Source organism: Cervus elaphus, chromosome 30, assembly GCF_910594005.1.
Source record: "Cervus elaphus chromosome 30, mCerEla1.1, whole genome shotgun sequence".
NCBI classification, from domain to species: Eukaryota; Metazoa; Chordata; class Mammalia; order Artiodactyla; family Cervidae; genus Cervus; species Cervus elaphus.
Window position 1 is genome coordinate 40,917,449 of NC_057844.1, and position 19,643 is coordinate 40,937,091.

The 19,643-nt window shown below is 35.3% G+C and overlaps 1 non-coding gene across 1 annotated transcript; it reads right to left on the bottom strand.

The window, feature by feature from the left end:
• Positions 1 to 8,685: 8,685 nt before the first annotated feature.
• Positions 8,686 to 8,757, bottom strand: TRNAC-GCA. Its single transcript has one exon. It is a non-coding gene; the product is annotated as a tRNA-Cys (tRNA).
• Positions 8,758 to 19,643: the final 10,886 nt, after the last annotated feature.

Below are 19,643 nucleotides of genomic sequence, written 5' to 3' on the forward strand. Positions count from 1 at the left end.
ATAGAATCAGCTTTTTCTTCAAGAAATCCTGATTCTTTTTATTTGAGAATGATATGTAGAAAACTAAATTTGAACATGGGATTACTATATTTTGATAACTCATCACAGTATAAATTCTGCTCTTCAAATACAAAATAAAAATAATAATATAATTTCATTTCAAAGCCTGTCTGTCCTCTAGAACACCACCACATGGAAGTTAATTACATAAGGAACACTCAGGAGACATAAAATCAATTTTGTTACTGAGGGTAATATCAGGACTATGTGGTTACAATGGCAGTTGAGTATGCAGTGTTTTAGGGGTTGTTCCTGGAAGGATCTGGCATCTCCAACTGTTAAATGATTTCTGTAAACCTGTGTTAAAATTAAATATAAAATGGAGACTGGACTTTAGAATGCCTCGAACAAACCAAACGATGTAAGCCATGCGGTAAAACTAAGTCTAGCTTATTTCATGAGCATAATAGAAACTTACCTTAGGTTGTTTCTTATAAAATCCTGTGCAATTCATAAAGAAAACCTTAAGTCATCTTTCTAAAAATGGTATGACAAAATCACTTTCAATCAATCACCGATGTAATAACCAATCATCATAAAAGTTAATAATTTTCTATTTTCACTTTATAAGTCATCTCATAACTTCATGCTGCTAAGCTTCATATCGGTCTTTGAATTTGCAAGCTCCCGGTTCTCAAAGTCTTTTTATATGCAAAATAAGCTGTTATTAAATATTAATCATTGATTTGGTATGTTTAATTTTTCTATTTTTGTATTTTTGACACCTGTAATAATCACTTCATCCTTAAAATAGCTGCAGTGTTCTACTCTCTGACACTAAACATGCTAACCCATGCACTGATTGTGGGAGATAACGTACAAAAGTCATCAATAAAGGATATATACCACATCCTTGGGTGACATTCATCAGTGTCACTATGCACTTGATGGCAAGCAAATCAAACAAGTTTATCTGACACAAGCATTTTGTGGGGTTATACCTATCAGATAGTACATTTGTGTACATGAAACTTATTACTGCATTCAAGTCTTGTACAAGGCCTATCTTTTCTATAACTTTTAATCCAGTGTTATAGGATTTACCTGACATTATGACTATGGTAATTAGATTAATTAATATTATTTTGTGATGGGGCCCCTAATCACATGATTACCAAATGATTATTTAGTACCTAAATTCAATCTAAACTATTATTATTAACTAATTATTAAGTTAGATCAATATTCTAATCTGAATTATTTAGACATTTAGTGTCTACTAAAGTCTCAAAACAATTTCAGAGATATTTTCAATAGTAGAAGATAGTCTTACTGAATAATGCTGGATCTTGGTCAAAAGTCATTGGTTTCTTTTTTATAGTTCTCTGTGATACTTCCTAACTCTGCAATTTGCCACCATTTTTACTTTAGAGGATATACAAGATCATAAAGTCACAATTACAAATACTTTCCCTCAGAAACATGGAATGGTACTAGATTTTCCTCCTATGTTGAACTGTATTTAAAAGCTGGATACTTAAAATATTAAGAAAATGGATTCAATCAGAAATACCTTATATCCTGGCCTCCAAAATCCTCAACATTGACCCTCTTCCTTAGATATAGGGAGGCTTACTAAGCAACAATGTGTACACCATATGTAAATTATAATACTTCATTCCACCACTAACTTAATGAAGTAACAGAACTTTTTTCATGAAATGTCTTTCTTATTTTCTAACACTTAGGTAACAAATATATATATATATATATATATATCAGGTGCTTGCTCCTTGTTGCTCTCTAGGTCCTATGAACATTAACACGATAGCATTCGGGTGATGGACCAAGATGATATTCTGTGAGATGGCCTGAAGTTTTGGACTTTGTGAACCACACTGTAGCATAAAGTGTATTTATGGATGTATTATTGAGGCAATGGTATAAAATCTGCTCTTCCTTTTCCTCAAGAAAAGCAAATGGGTTCCGACAGCATTGTGTTTTCTCTCTTCACTTGGAGTGTGTTATCATCATCAATAATAATACTCCAAATATCAGGTGCTATATTAATATAAACAAATATAACTTTCTTTTTTTTCACTGTAACAAATTACAACAAAATTTTTTACTTAAATTTATCATATTCCATTTCTGTTGGTCAACCTATAAAATGGGTCTCAGTGGCAAAAAAAATCAATGTGTCTGTATAGATGTTTCTTTCTGGACACCTGGGACCAGAATCCATGTTCTTGCCTCCTCCATCTTCAAGAGACCAGTTACATTCTTCAGCTCATGGATTTCTTCCATGTTTACAAATCTAGCAACATAGTGCCTCTCTGATATTTCCTTTTCTGAAGACAGTGTTCCCTTTCTTCAGCTCTTTTCTTACGAAGTTTGGGAAAATTTTCTGCTTTTAGGGATTCATGGATTTAGATTGACCCCACCTGGATAATCTAAGATGCTTCCATTATGGTATGGGAAAAAAACAAACCAAGGTTGTTAAACTTAATTATATTTGCAAAGTTCTGTTTCCCTTGTAATGTAATATACTTATAGATTCTGAAAATTCATGAGAAATATCTTGGAGGAGCATTATTTTATCTACCATACCAGATTATTTTATTTGTAACAAAAGTCATATTTTAGCCACCATCTAATGTTATATTCTAGAAATTTGCACATTTTATTTTCAATACCCAATCTGTAGAACTGAATAGGAATAATGAAGGTTGTTTTTATACCTGTGATTTTCAAGATTTTGATGATTAAAATAATTTTAATATTTCATCAAGAATGGTGATGTCAATGATAATGCTGATATGGGTGGGTTTGCATTGACTTACAGTTGTTTCTTAACACTAAATATCACTTATGAGCTATGAAGTCAATATTAGAATATCTATTTTTGTGTATTTTCAGAAACTGCAAAAGTGATCAGAGATTAGTGTCAAAAAATCAGAGGGTCAACTCCCACAAATTCACACTCTAATTGGCACCTCACAATAATATTTCAGATCCCTAGTAATTATTGTTAGCTTAGAGGTAAGCTAATTCTCTCAAAATATTTATATTTTTATATTTTAGCATACTTATCTGCTGGAAATGTGAGAAATGATAATAGGTACATGTCATTTAATAGATGTGGGCTCCTGAAAAAGTGCCTGTGTCCCCTATAATCAAGTTAGACTACAGGTAGACTATAGGACTGATAAATGAAGTTAATTTTAGGACTTTTATCAAGGTTTTGATTCTTCATGACTGTGAATCAAGTGAAAAATGGGACTGTTTGTCAATTCTAAATGATCTTGGTTTTACAAATCAATTAGTTTAGTTGTCTTTCATTTTAATTCCTAGAAAGTTGTTGACTATTAGCAAATTTTGAATGTTATACCACCCCTTGACCCCTAAATATTGTGCTAAGGATTAACACAATGACCTCACACACTTCACTTCTAAAGTAACTGAATTCATGTAGCTAAAGGTTTCTCCAGTATCAGTTGAGATCAGAAAACCCCTTGCGTTATATGTTCTTTCATCTTCATTTCTAGTATACAGAAAAGACTGACGAACGTTGACCTAAAACAGACGTCAGATGTTTATCCAGTAAAGATAGAGACTTATTCAGAATTAGCAGAGAACTGAAATATAGGGTCTGCAACCATGACAAGCCACATGCAAATCTCTTTACAGTAAGTAAAGAAGACGTTAATAGAAGGGAAAAGGAAGCTGATGGGGGGGCAGGGTGCTAGGGGTAAACCAGAAGTCCCTGGTTTTCATTGTCTGTCAGGAAAGAATAGGCGTCTTTATTGTTCTTACTGAGCTCTGCTCTCACTGTAGTGCACGCAGGTGGCGCTAATGGTGAAGAACCCGCCTGGCAATGCAGTAGCCATGAGAGACTTGGGTTTGATCCCTGGGTTGGGAAGATCCCCTGGAGGAGGGCATGGCAACCCACGCGAGTATTCTTGCTTGGGGAATCCCCATAGACAAAGGAGCCTGGCAGGCTACAGCTCACAGGGTTGCAAAGAGTCAAACACTACTGAAGTGATTTAGTACATACATATCATTGCAGGGCATGTAACTTCCCTGTTCTGGTCTCTTGACTCTTTAACTGAGATGTTTGTTTATTACTTTTTTTTGGTTTGTTTTTACATTTTCCTCTTTTGATTAAAAGTATTCTCTGAAAGGACAGAGGGATCACAAAGAGTTGGACACACCAAGTGACTAACACTTTGACTTTCATCGCTGCATAAGAGTGAGGTTTTCCAATTTCAGTGATTTTTTGCACCTTTGTTGTTGTTCATCCAAGGGACTCTCAAGAGTCTTCTTCAGCACCACAGTTCAAAAGCATCAATTCCTTGGTGCTCAGCCTTCTTTACAGTTTAACTCTCACTTCCATACATAACTACTGGAAAAACCAAAGCTTTGATTATATGGACATTTGTTGGCAAAATGATAGTTCTGCTTTTTAGTACACTGTCTAGGTTTGCCATAGCTTTTCTCCAAGGAGCAAAGGCCTTTTAATTTAGTGGCTGCAGTCACTGTCTGCAGTGATTTTGGAAAACAACAAAGTAAAATCTTCCACCATTTCTACTTTTTCCCCATCTATTTGCCATGAAGTGATGGGACCAGATGTTATGATCTTAGTTGTTTGAATGTAAAATTTTAAACCAGCTTTTTCACTCTTCTCTTTCACCTTCACCAAGAAGCTCTTTAATTCCTCTTCACTTTATACCATTAGTGTATAACCTGAATATCTGAGGTTATTGATATTTCACCCAGCACTCATGATTCCAGCTTGTGATCCTTTTAGCAAAGCGTTTTGCATGATGTACTCTGCATAGAAATTAAATAAGCAGGGTGACAATATATAGCCTTGATGTACTCCTTTTCCAATTTTGAACCAGTTTGTTGTTCCATGTCTGATTCTAACTGTTGCTTCTTGACCTGCATACAGGTTTCTCAGGATGCAGGTAAAATGATCTGGTATTCCCATCTCTTTAAGAATTTTCCACTGTTTGTTATGATCCATACAATAGAAGGCTTTAGTGTACTCAAGGAAGTAGAGGTTTTTGTGGTTTTTTTTTTTTTTTTTTTTCCTGGAATTCTCTAGCATATTTTATGATTCAGCAAATGTTGGCATTTTTCTCTCTGGCTCCTCTGCCTTTTGTAAACCCATCTTGTGCATCTGAAATTTCTTGGTTCACATTACTTGATGCTAGTTTAAAGTATTTTGAGCATTACCTTGCTAGTGAGCACAATTGTGTAATAGTTTTAACATTTTCTGGCATTTCCTTTCTTTGGGATTGGAATGAAAACTAACCTTTTCCAGTCCTGTGGCCATTGTTGAGTTTTCCATATTTGCTGGCACACTGAGTGCAGCACTTTAACAGTATCATTCTTTAGGATTTGAACTAGTTCAGTTGGAATTCCATCACTTCCACTAGCTTTGTTCATATCAATACTTCCTAAGGCCCACTTGACTTCACACTTCTCAATGTTGGACTCTGGTGAATGACCACATATCATGGTTATCTGGGTCATTAAGACCTTTTTTTTGGTATAGTTCTTTTGTGTATTCTTGCTACCTCTTCTTAACCTCTTCTACTTCTGTTAGATCCTTCCTGTTTCTGTCCTTTTTGTGTCCATCTTTGCATGAACGATTCTCTTAGTATCTCCATTTTTTGTGAATAGACTCCTAGTCTTTCCCATTCTGTCATTTTCCTTTATTAATATTAGTTCATAAAGGCTACCATTTTGTCAGCAAACCAGTGGTCACTATCATTCTGTCTGTAGACATACAGTGGTGAGGGGTAAGAATTTTAGAGTCTCTGGTAGAATCGAGCTGTTATTTTATCCAAACCAGAGCTTTCTCTTTTTATCAAGGCAGAAATTGTTGATTTTCCAATCTTGTTTTTCCTTTTCAGAGGCCAATTGTCTGGCTTCTCTAGCCAATTTTTCTAAATTATCATTAGGAAAATATACTCTGGGAGTATGAAAAATTTGACTGCTATAAGTCACTTTAAGAGCAGAATTCCTTGAGAAAATGTCAACAAGGTGATTTCCCTGAGGTCCCAGAGAGTCAAGATTAAAATGCCCAAGAATCTTAATAATAGTTAAAGCAACAGGTAAAAGTATTATATCCAATGGTTGTATAGAAGCAATTTTTAATTTTATTTACACTGTAAGTAAGGAAAATACACTGCTACCATAACATTTCAGAATTATGAAATGTTTACTAAGACATGTTTACTACCAGTATAAATATTGACAGTTTTTTTTTTCCCTTGGCCAAAGTGCAAGTCCATGTAATATCATATATTTTATTCTTTTGGACTGAAAGAACCATGGTTAAAGATGCTGTCTCAACACCACCAAAAGGAGCTGTAATAGCACATGTGTGTGTTTTAGTCACTCAGTCATGTTCAACTTTTTGTGATCCCGTGAACTGTAGCCCATCAGGCTCCTCTGTCCATGGAATTCTCCAGGCAAAAATATGGGAGTGGGTAATCACTCCCCTCTCCCAGGGATCTTCCTTACCCAGAGATTAAATCAGGTTCTCCCACATTGCAGGCAGATTCTTTACCATCTAAGCCACCAGGGAAGCCCTGTAATAACATATCCAGTACAATATTTGCAATTGTCACCTTTTAAAAAACACTTCCAGTGAACCATGAGAAGTTCATAAATACCTAGAAGTGTCTCCTGAAAGTCATCACTAGAAGTAGTCTGTCACCATTAAGCAATCTTGAAGAACTTCATTAGTAATGGATGGGAGAATAGATGAGTTAAGTTTATTACTGTACACAAGAGTTACATGAGGAGCAATTAAAAAAATAGACCATAGGAGGTGATGCTGATGATAAAAATGTTGAATGTGATGGGAAATCTAATTTCTATTAGAATGGTTAAAGGTTATCTCATAATTTTATGAGTGGTTTTATCCAAAAGGACAATGGCTATAATGGAACTATTATACTACAGGGACTATTTCCTCATGCCACAGGATCAAGTTTCTGGCTATAAATCCTATGAGTCAATTGAAGTCCCCTTGTTTTGGGGTAGGAACCCAGAGGTCTGCATTTCTTTTTCATAAACAAATAGTAAAACAGGGAATTTGATTATTGGGTTATCCAAATGCAAGTAGGTTCACCAAATTCTTTTTAAGGGCTTAAGAGCCATGTCATATGATTCTTCCTATAAAACGCATGGAGATTGTCATTATTTAGTAAAACATACAGATATTTAGGCATAAAAGAGAAAGTTGGAGTTCAATTCTGACAATCATCAACTAGCCTGAGAAAACCCTGTAGCTGGCACTTATTTTTGGATTTGGAAAACTTAGAACAAACTGGAAAAACTTGAGAAACTGTTAAATTTATCTGAATTTAGATATTGACCTTGTTCTGATATTGGATGCCTTAAATATTGAACTTGGGTTTGGGCAAACTATAACAAAATTTTTCTTTGATAATTTGACAATTTTTCTTTCTTATGTCCCTTTAAAGCTAAAAATTTTGGCAAGTTGAGGCTATCTTCCTGTGAGAAGAATTGAGAAGGAGAATAAAGAAGAAAACCATCCATATATTGCAAAAAACGTAGAACCTCTAGCAAAATTTATAATCAGCCTTTAAGATTTGCATGGAATAAGGACTCAGTAAAATTCTGAAGCATTGCTCTCCAGGTGAAATGTTTTTCTTTCCAAGTAAAGGTGAGCTTTATATGGCTTGGTTTATCTTCTGGAAAACTATATAATACACTGTGTAAGTAAATTACCATGGGAAAACCTCTAGGCCCTTCAGATGTGACCTAAATCAAATCCCTTAGGACTATACAGTTGGATGTGATGAATAGATTCAAGGGATTAAGTCTGGTAGACAGGGTGCCTGAAGATCTATGGATGGAGGTTCATAACATTGTATAGGAAGCATTGACCAAAACCATCCCTAAGAAAAAGAAATGCAAGAAGGCAAAGCTGTTTTAAAAATATCTGAGGAAAGAAGAGAGGTGAAATACAAGAGAGAAAGGAAAGATATACTCAACTGAATGCAGAATTCTAGATAATAGCATGGAGAGTTAAGAAGGGCTTCTTAATTGAACTATACAAAAAAATAGAAAAAAACAATAGAATGGGAAATACTAGAAATCTCTTCAAGAAAATTGTAGATATCAAGGGGAAATTTCATGCAAGGATGGGCATGATAAAGGACAAGAACAGTTAGGACCTAATACAAGTAGAAGAGCTTAAGAAGAAATGGCAAGAATACAGAGAGGAGCTATCAAAAAAAAATTTTTTTTTAAGTCTTAATGACAAAACCCACTACAATATTGTAAAGTAATTAGCCTCCAACTAATAAAAATAAATGAAAAAAAAAAGTCTTAATGATTTGGATAACCACAATGATGTGGTCACTCATCTAGAGCCAGACATTCTGGAGTGTGAAGTCAAGTGGGACTTAGGAAGCATTACTATGAACAAAGCTAGTAGAGGTGATAGAATTCCAGATGAGTTCTTTCAAATCCTAAAGATAATTCTGTTATAGTGCACTCAGTGAAAGTGAAAGAAGTCGCTCAGTCATGTCCGATTCTTTGTGACCCCATGGACTGTAGCCTACCAGGCTCCTCAGTCCATGGAATTTTCCAGGCAAGAGTACTGGAGTGGGTTGCCATTTCCTTCTCCAGAGGCTCTTCCCAACCCAGGGATTGAACCTGGGTCTCCTGCACTGCAGGCAGATGCTTTACCATCTGAGCCACCAAGGAAGCCTGAAGTGCACTCAGTATGTCAGCTAATTTGGAAAGTTCAGCAGTAGCCACAGGACTGGAAAAGTTCTGTTTTCATTCCAGTCAAAAAGAAAGTCAATGCCAAAATACATTCAAAGTACTGTATAACTTCACTCATTTCACATGCTAGCAAGGTTATGCTCAAAATCCTTCAAGCTAGACTTTACCAGTATGTGAACCCAGAACTTCCATATGTAGAAGCTGGATTTTGAGAGGCAGAAGAACCAGAAATCAAGTTGCTAACATTTGTTGGATCATGGAGAAAGCAAGGGAGTTCCAGAAAAACAACTACTTCTGCTTCATTGAATATACTAAAACCTTTGACTGTGTGGATCACAACAAATTCTGGAAAATTCTTAAAGAGATGGAAGTACCAGACCACCTTACCTGCCTCTTGAGAAACCTATATACAGGTAAAGTAACGACAGTTTAGAACTGGACATGGAAAATCTGATTTGTTCAAAATCGGGAAAGGTGTAAAACAAGGCTATATAATGTCATCCTGTTTATTTAACTTCTATGCAGAGTACATCATGCAAAACACCACTCTAATGGCAGAAAGTGAGGAGGAACTAAAAAGCCTCCTGATGAGGGAGAAGCAGGAGAATGAAGAAGCTGGCTTGAAACTCAGCATTTTAAAAAACTGAGATCATGGATTCTGGTCCCATCACTTCATGGTCAATAGCTGGGGAAAGTGTGGAAATTGAGAGATTCTATTTTCTTGGGCTCCAAAATCACTACAGATAGTGACTGCAGCCATGAAATTAAAAGATGCTTGCTCCTTGAAATGAAAGCTATGACAAGCCTTGACAGCATATTAAAAAGCAGAGATATGACTTTGCTGACAAAGGTCTGCATAGTCAAATCTATGTCCAAAGGTGAGAGTTGGACCATAAAGAAGGGTGAATTCTGAAGAACTGATGCTTTCAAACTTGGTGCTGGAGAAGATTCTTGACAGTCCCTTGGACAGCAAGTATATCAAAAGAATCAATCCTAAAGGAAACCAACCCTGAATATTCATTGGAAGGACTGATGCTGAAGGTGAAGCTCCAATACTTTGGCCACTTGATGGGAAGAGCTGACTCACTGGAAAAGACTCTGCTACTGGGAATGATTGAAGGTGAAAGGAGAAGAGGGTGGCAGTGAATAAGATGACGAGATAGCATCACGGACTCAATGGATATGAGTTTGAGCAGACTCTGGGTGACAGTGGAGGACAGAAGAGTTGCAGTCTATGGGATCACAAAAATTGGATATGACTTAATGACTGAACAACAAAAAGAATTATTGCTCATATGAGCTAGGCAAACCTCTGCTTTCTGCCCTTAGATTTCCTCACCAGTTAAATAAAAGTATTAGTAGAGACTTTAACAAGGGGTAATTTTTATATTTTATTATGCACAAAGGTGTATTCTTTGTAATATTTTATTATGAGCATTGTGCCTTAAAGGATGTATTTACTTATGGGATATTGACTATGGTAAGGAGTTCTGAGGGATCTATGTGAATCTTGATGTGATGTGTGCGGTGAATTTTGTCAATGTCAATTGGATATTCTTTCTCATAAGAAATGTGATAGCTAATTCTATAAGGGCAATTTGTCAGGGTTTCTAGTATCAACGTTAGGACTCTCAGAGATTAAACAAAAGATATCACAGGGTCATTTAATTCAACTGATTGGTTACTTTGATGACTACTGTCAAATTATAGAATAATTTCCCTCTTTCGGAAAGAGAAATTTATCACCATACTTCTCCAAGAAATCAACTTAATTAATGAACAGGGGTGAAGGAACTGAAGATAATTGCATTTGTATTTCTTAAAGAACCTAAACAAAAGGGCGAAGGTTCAGAGACAGGAACAATTTCAGATTCATTAGAAATTGCCTGGAAAATGCCAAGGACAGAGGAGCCTGGTTGGCTACAGTCCATGTGCTGGCAAAATGTCAGACACGATTAATTGAACAACAATAATAATAATAATAGTAAAAAGAAGTCCTCGCTATTTGAACTCTATTAGTATTCTTGAGGTAAGAACTGCTTTAAAGTAGTGGGCTGGAGCAACAGGAGTGTTCATTGACAAGCATTTGGAATAGCTCATATAAGTCAGAGACATCAGACTGATATGTTCTAACGACTATATTACATTCCTTAGCAAATTTATGAGGATATTTGGTTAATTTGGTGACATTTTTGACTATAGCTTGAAGTTCAGTGTTAGTCCAGGAAGTATAATAATTTTTTAGTTAAGCCTCTGGATCTTCAGAAGGTTTAATTTTAAAGGGATGGTTTCTGAAAAATTCAGAGGAAAGGGAAGTGGGAAGTTTCTTGAAAGAATTAGCACAGAGGAATCAAAGGTATAGAAGAGATAGAAGGACTATAGAAGTGGGGGTGGGGGGTGGGGTGGGGAGGGAGGAAAGTGGTCCTGGAGGCAGAATCTGAACATAAAAAGTCATGGGAGAGAGACAAGATGGTGCTGAAGGCAGAACCTGAGGCAAAGTCAAGAAAGAAGAGCCGAGGCTTTTGGAGTTATTTTATCTTTCTTTAATAGTTTGTTGCCTCAGTTGATCTTAAATTTTTATTTTTCAGAGAGGCAATTTTACACTCCTGATCGCTTTGGGAGGCCTTAAAATAACAATTGAGATGAGTATTCCATTTACCTGATGTGAGAACCACTCCATTTCCTTGGTCTCTTGAATCTATTTTATTGACATTTCTGTTTATAAATTTTTCACAAAGCAAGTTTCCAAGTTATTAGATTCTCCTCATCAATCTATTTTATATCCATATCTATATATTGTCTATCTAACTATCATCTATATGATAAATAGCTCCTTATTATATATAGAGAGAAAGCCTGGAGAGAAAACAAATTGGGCTGTGTGAAAAGACCACAGATGACAAAAGAAATCCAGTATCCCTATCTCTGCAGACTTGCTAGCCATCCCTGTGTATTATACTAAGTTATTTATAACTTTCAAATGCTTCACAGCATGGGTTAGACTTTTGATAAGATTTGCATTATCTAACTATAGCCGGCTTTCTAAACTATCATATTAAATGCAGTCTACTTGTGTGTGAATGAGTGTGTGTGTGTGTGTGTGTGTGTGTGTGTATGTATGTAGGAAAATATGCACATGTGAAGCATACACACCTGTAGCAATGAAATAAGTCAAAAGATGCATCATCTCAGGACTTTTCCCAACTCAGCAATGGAACACAGTCTCCTGTATTACAGGGAAATTCTTACCAGCTGAGCCATCAAGGAAGCCCTCTTCTTTGATTAAATGCATTCAAATTACCCTTGGAAATTTTGTCATTAAAAAAAACATGTAAATTAAGAGAGTCATATATCACCTTTGAACGTGGCTTTTTTTTTTTTTCTTCCTTCTGGATGTTTCACTTCATTTTGATTGCCATATTAAACTATAGTTCAGGTCGAAGTTCAAAGAAAAAAACAGTTGAATGAAGCAAATTATTCAATGTTTTCAGTGCAGAGTAGCTGCAATAATAATTTCAGAATAGCATAGAATAAGAAAGGGACTGGCTTGAGAAAGTTTCTGAATCTATACATCCTCTGACATGCAATCATTAAATTTCCCATAATATTGTAGTATTCACTGGAGAAGTAAAACATTTGTGAATTTAGAGGGTGCATTTATCTGAAGTTTTATTTTGTGAAATGACTTCTGGAAAGTGAGCCTCATGACTGTAAGCAGTAAGTAATTACTTCATGAGAAGCACATGAAAACCTTATATTTCATTGTATAATTGAGGTAAACTTTTGAGAGTTGAAATTATCATTCTATTATTTGGAGTTGTTTAGAAATATCAGAAGCAACAGTTCGATCTTTAAATTTGATATTTTGTATCTCTCACAGATCTCTGGCAGAAGGTTTTTTTGTTTGCTGACAATTTACTTTGGCTTGCTTGAATGAAAAGAAAACAAAAAGAGATTTTATTGGAAGCTTATTGCAATAACTAAAAACTTAAAAGAAGTGAACAAACATACTCTTTGATAAAACCTTGAGACCTTAGTTACAGGACCTCCTGGAGATTTTCTGTAAAGTCTCTGAAAGCAACTCAGTGCTTCTTTGTGTTTATCAGCTTAAGAATCAGTTTCCTAGAAAAATAAAATAGGATTGCTCAGTATTGTAATTTTGCCCGAGTGTCCATCATCCTGAACTAGAAGAAAAAGTGAGGTGCCTGCATTTAACCATTGAGAGTGCTATGGGCACAGCGACACTTTCAGTTTGAGGATTTTCAAAACAGAGACAAAAATCATACATTAAGTATTATGGAGTAAAAAATTTAAGCAATTTCTTCCTTGCTTTCTCTATTGATGTGTGATGTACAGAAAGAAAGAAAAGCACTTTTTATATCTGAATCTTTTCCACCTTCCACTTCCTAAACCAACTTACTTGATATTTCCTAAGTTTTTTCTCTAATGGGCTTTTAACTTTAGTCTAGTCTGACATTTTACAAGAACCAATTTTATTTAATAATCACAATTTTAAAGTTTCATTTCAACTTTTACTATTCTATTAATTTCTTACTTTATAATTACTATATCATTAGTTTTACTACCTTTAAGTGTATTTCCTTCTTTTATTTAATTATTTCATACTTCATATTATTAGTTCTTTTTAATGAGCTCATTTGATTCTAGCTGGAAATTTTTCTATTGTGTATTATGGTGTTTCCTTGAAGTTTTTTAGTACTCAAATTTTTTACTGATTTCTTGAAATTTCAACTCCGATATCTTCTTTTTCCCATGGAGTTTTTGATATTTTCAAAATAGTTTGAGTTATGGAGAGGGTGGCAGGAAGAGAAGGGGACGATAGAGGATGAGATGGCTGGATGGCATCACCGACTCGATGGACACGGGTTTGAGTAAACTCAGGGAGCTGGTGATGGAGAGGGAGGTCTGGAGTGCTGTGATTCATGGGGTCACAAAGTGTCAGACATGACTGAGCAACTGAACTGAACTAAACTGAAAAGGCTATCTTTTTATAATCACTTTTAGTTATAATGCTTTGTTGTGAGAGAAAAGTTCTAAAGTAATTTTTTTTTTTTTTTGCATGTGGAATTTGAGATTTTCTTTTTGGTCTAATAAATTGAAAAATTATATATTCTGTGGAGACTTGCTAAGAATTTGCTTGTTATTGAAATATGATTAGTTCTTAACTTCTGGATGTACATTTTAAAGATTGTGAAGTCCAGTTTCCTTATTTTTCATAAAATATTTACTGAACAAAAATTATTCCACCTCTCTGTTGATACTGGATTTATTTTACCAACAATGTAGAGATTAAAGTATTGTGCTATTTCTTTTATGTAATGATCGAATTATTAAATTGATGGTATATCTTCTGCAAAGTGATAACTAAGTTATAAACATTTGTTGAGTCAAGATTATTACTTGTATTATTCAGTTCTTCCATATGCCTCCTAATACGTAGTCTATTTATTTATTTAGTGATTCATAGTATTCAAAAAATTTTGTTAAACCTTCTATGGAAAACATAACAATCATTCATTTTTTTTCTTGCATTTCTAACATTTGCTTTCTGTATTTTGAAATTATGCCATCATACAAGTAATGGATAATAAATATTTTGGATGAATTTCATCTATATCAATATAAAATGTAACTTTTTTGCATTGTTGTTTGTTTCTTTCATCTGTGTTTTCCATCTGCTATACACCAGGCATATATATAGTGAATTCTTCAGGATAAAAATATGATATTACATGTAAATCTAATAGGCAATTTTTAAATTTTCTAGTATGTACATTAAAGAAGACAAAAAAGATAAGATTAATTATAATAATATATTATATTTAAACCATAATGTAATACATATAAAAATAAAGTTATAATGATCAATTTTATACAAAGCACTATCCCTTAAATATACTATAAATATAAAATTAGCATTCAGATATTTTATCTTTTTTCACATGGTCTTTGGTATTCAGTGTGTACATAGGATACATCAACTCAGACTAGACTTAATTCCAGTGATTTATAGCCTCATCTAATTAGTGACTACCCTACTGTATGAGTCAGTTCTAGAAAACAGTGCCTTGTAATTAATAATACAGATAAAATCTACTTCCTTGTAAAAATTAGATTCTAAGAGAATACAAACACTTTAAAAAAAAGGAAATAATTAAGCTTATTGTAAGGGTGATAGATTGAACTATTGTCTCAAATTTGCACTCTATCCCTATAATAGAATTAAAAATTCGTGTGCTTGGTCATGTGATTTTTCCACGCCATCACCGTGGACATAACCTATTTCCCTTTGCTATTGATTTTGAACTCTCTAAGTGATTTTCTTGCCAATGGGTTGTAGACCAAAATCAGTATGCCAGTTACAAAGCAACGTCTTAAGAAGCATCACTTTGTTAGCACACTAGCCCTTCTGTAACTCACTATGAGAAAAGAATGTCTTGGTAGCTACTGGTACTGGAATAAAAGATTCATGGAGCAGACCTGACCTGAGCATTTATCCCCAAACAGAGCCTATCTTGTTGATGTGCAGAGCAAGACAAAAACGGATAGTTTTTTTTCTAAGCCACTGATATCTTTTTCAGCATTATCAGAGCAAAGCAAAAGTTACAGAAGTTTTTGTATTATTCAGTTGAATGTTTTCCTCCCATCCATGTTCTCTGTTAACTACTTGTGTTATGCCTGCTTGACATAAATGAAACACTGAGTTTTGTCCTCTTCTAGTTCTGCATTTATTTATTTATTTTTTTAATGTAATCATATTTTGTATGGTGTTCAGAACAATACTGATCTTGAACTCTACAAGTTCAGTTATAAACATTAAGATTTTCAGTCCATTTTTGAGTGATTTTTTGTTGTTGTTATCATATCAGTGATCTTTTTTTGTTTTATTTCAGGGAAACTGATTTCTTGTTTTACATAATTACTATTTTTAATAGTATTTTCTAAAGCATATGATAACTTCTTATCTGAGAAATTATTTACGTCTATATAGAGACTAAAAAATTAACTTATTGCAAAAATCAATTCAGAGTAATTTGGAATCAATTTGGAATGACAGATTGGTTCCACATTGGGAAAGGAGTTTGTCAAGGCTGTATATTGTCACGCTGCTTATTTAACTTATATACAGAGTACATCAGAAGAAATGCCAGGCTGGATGAAGCACAAGCTGTAATCAAGATTGCCGGGAGAAATATCAGTAACCTCAGATATACAGATGACACCACCCTTATAGGAAGAAAGTGAAGAGGAACTACAGATCCTCTTGATGAAAGCAAAAGAACTGGCTTAAAATTCAACATTCAAAAAGTTAAAACACATTGCATCCAGTCCCATCACTTCATGGTAAATAGATGGGGAAACAATGGAAACCATGACAGACTTTATTTTCTTCGGCTCAAAAATCACTGCAGATGGTGACTGCAGCCATGAGATTAAAAGACACTTGCTCCTTGGAAGAAAAGCTATGGCCCAACCTAGATAGCACATTAAAAAGTAGAGACATTACTTTGCCAACAAAGGCTCATCTAGTCAAAGCTATCATTTTTCCAGTAGTAATGTATGGCTGTGAGAGTTGGACTATAAAGAAAGCTGAGCACTGAAAAATCAATGCTTTTGAAATGTGGTGTTGGAGAAGACTCTTGAGAGTCCCTTGGACTGCAAGGAGATCAAACCAGTCAGTCCTAAATGAAATCAGTCTGAATATTCATTGGAAGGACTGATGCTGAAGCTGAAACTCCAATACTTTGGTCAATTGATGTGAAGGACTGACTCATTGGAAAAGACCCTGATGCTGGGAAAGATTGAAGGCAGGAGGAGAAGGGGACAGCAGAGGGCAAGATAGTTGGATAGCATTACCGACTCAATGGACATGAGTTTGAGTTAGCTCCGGGAGTTGGTGATGGACAGGGAGGCCTGGTGTGCTGCAGTCCATGGGGTCGCAAAGAGTCAGACACAACAGAGGGACTGAACTGAACTGAAAAATCAGTTCACATGCTTTGTATCTTTTGTAAATTTTTTAAAAGGTTTTTTTTTAAATAGCACCAATTGCTAGTGAATTAAATTGTCCTATCCAGTTTAATGTTGACTCAATCCCACTATTTAAATTGTCTCTAGGGTATTTTTTTGCATAAAAATGATTTCATCTTTTAAGTCATATCTTGATCAAATATGAGTCACAACATGCATACAACATTAATGCATTTTGGTAAATAAAGTTTTATTAGAGCACAGTCACATCCATTAATTTATGCAGAAAGAGGATGTTTTTGTTTGTTATTGTTTGCTTTATATATATTCCATTTAAAATCATTATAAAATATTGACTGTATTTGCTTATTTATTTTATATGCAGTTCAGTTCTGTTCAGTTCAGTCGCTCAGTCATGTCCGACTCTTTGCGACCCCATGCACTGCAGCATGCCAGGCCTCCATGTCCATCAACAAATCCCGGGGTTTATCCAAACTCATGTCCATTGAGTTGGTGATACCATCCAACCATCTCATCCTCTGTCATCCCCTTCTCCTCCTGCCCTCAATCTTTCCCAGCATCAGGGTCTTTTCAAATGAGTCAGTTCTTTACATCAGATGGCAAAAGTATTGGAGTTTCAGCTTCAGTATCAGTCTTTCCAATGAATATTCAGGACTGATTTCTTTTAGGATGGACTGATTGGATCTCCTTGCAGTCCAAGGGACTCTCAAGAGTCTTCTCCAACACTGCAGTCCAAAAACATCAATTCTTCGGCACTCAGCTTTCTTTATAGTCCAACTCTCACATCCACACATGACTACTGGAAAAACCATAACCTTGACTAGACGGACCTTTGTTGACAAAGTAATGTCTCTGCTTTTTACTATGCTGTCTAGGTTGGTCATGACTTTCCTTCCAAGGAGTAAGCATCTTTTAATTTCATGGCTGCAATCACCATCTGTGGTGATTTTGGAGCCCCCCCCCAAAATAAAGTCAGCCACTGTTTCCCCTATTTCCCCATCTATTTGCCATGAAGTAATGGGACCAGATGTCACGGTCTTACTTTTCTGAATGTTGAGCTTTAAGCCAACTTCTTCACTCTCCTCTTTCATTTTCACCAAGAGGCTCTGTAGTTCTTCTTCACTTTCTGACATAAGGGTGGTATCATTTGCATATCTGAGGTTTTTGATATTTCTCCCAGCAATCTTGATTCCAGCTTGTGCTGCCTCCAGCCCAGTTTCTCATGATGTACTCTGCATATAAGTTAAATAAGCAGGGTGACAATATACAGCCTTGACATACTCTGTTTCCTATTTGCAGTAGTTTATATTGTTTTATTTTTTAATTAGTTTACTGATTTTTTAATTGGAGGCTAATTACAATATTGTAGCAGTTTTTGTTATACATTGATATGAATCAGCCATGGGTGTACATGCGTTCCCCATCCTGAAACCCCCTCCCACATCCTTCCCCATCCCATCCCTCAGGGTCATACCAGTGCACTAATCCTGAGCACACTGTCTCGTGCATCAAACCTGGACTGATGATCTATTTCACATATGGTAATATACATGTTTCAATTCTATGCTCTCAAATCATCCCACCCTCACCTTCTCCCACAGAGTCCAAAAGTCTGTTTTTTTACATCTGTGCCTCTTTTGCTGTCTCATATATAAGGTCATCATTTCCATCTTTCTAAATTCTACATATATGCTTTAATATTTACTGTATTGTTGTTTTTCTTTCTGCCTTACTTCACTCTGTATAATAGGCTCCAGTTTCATCCACCTCATTAGAACTGATTCAAATGAATTATTTTTAATAGCTAGGTAATATTCCATTGTGTATATGTACCACAGCTTTTTTATCCATTCTTCTGCCAATGGACATCTAGGTTGTTTCCATGTCCTGGCTGTTGTAAACTGTGCTGCAATGAACACTGGGGTACACGTGTCTCTTTCAATTCTGGTTTCTTCAGTGTGTATGCTCAGAAGTGGGATTGCTGGGTTGTATGGCAGTTCTATTTCCAGTTTGTTAGGGAATCTCTACACCGTTCTCTGTAGTGGCTGTACTAGTTTGCACTCCCACCAGCCATGTAAGAGGGTTCCCTTTTCTTTGCATCCTCTCCAGCATTTATTGTTTGTAGACTTTTTGATAGCAGCCATTCTGACCAGGGTGAGATGGTACCTCATTGTGGTTTTGATTTGCATTTCTCTGATAGTGAGTGGTGTTGATCAGTTGAGCATCTTTTTATGTGTTTGTTAGCCATCTGTATGTCTTCTTTGGAGAAATGTCTGTTTAGTTCTTTGGCTCATGTTTTGATTGGGTCATTTATTTTTTTCAAATTGAGCTGCATGAGCTGCTTGTATATTTTTGAGATTAGCTATTATTTTCTCCCATTCTGAAGGCTGTCTTTTCACCTTGCTTAATGTTTCCTTCATTGTGCAAAAGCTTTTAAGTTTAATTAGGTCCCATTTGTTTATTTTTGCTTTTATTTCCATTACTCTGGGAGGTAGGTCATAGAGGATCCTGCTGTAATTTATGTCAGAGAGTATTTTGCCTGTTTTCCTCTAGGAGTTCTATAGTGTCTGATCTTACAGTTAAATCTTTAATCCATTTTGAGTTTATCATTATACAGTGTTAGAAAGTACTCTAGTTTCATTCTTTTACAAGTGGTTGACCAGTTTTCCCAGCACCACTTGTTAAAGAGATTGTCTTTTCTCCATTGTATATTCTTGCCTCCTTTGTCAAAGATAAGGTGTCCATAGATGTGAAGATTTATCTCTTAGTTTTCTATTTTGTTCCACTTATCTATATTTCTGTCTTTGTGCAAGTACCATACTATCTTGATAACTGTAGCTTTGTAGTAGAGTCTG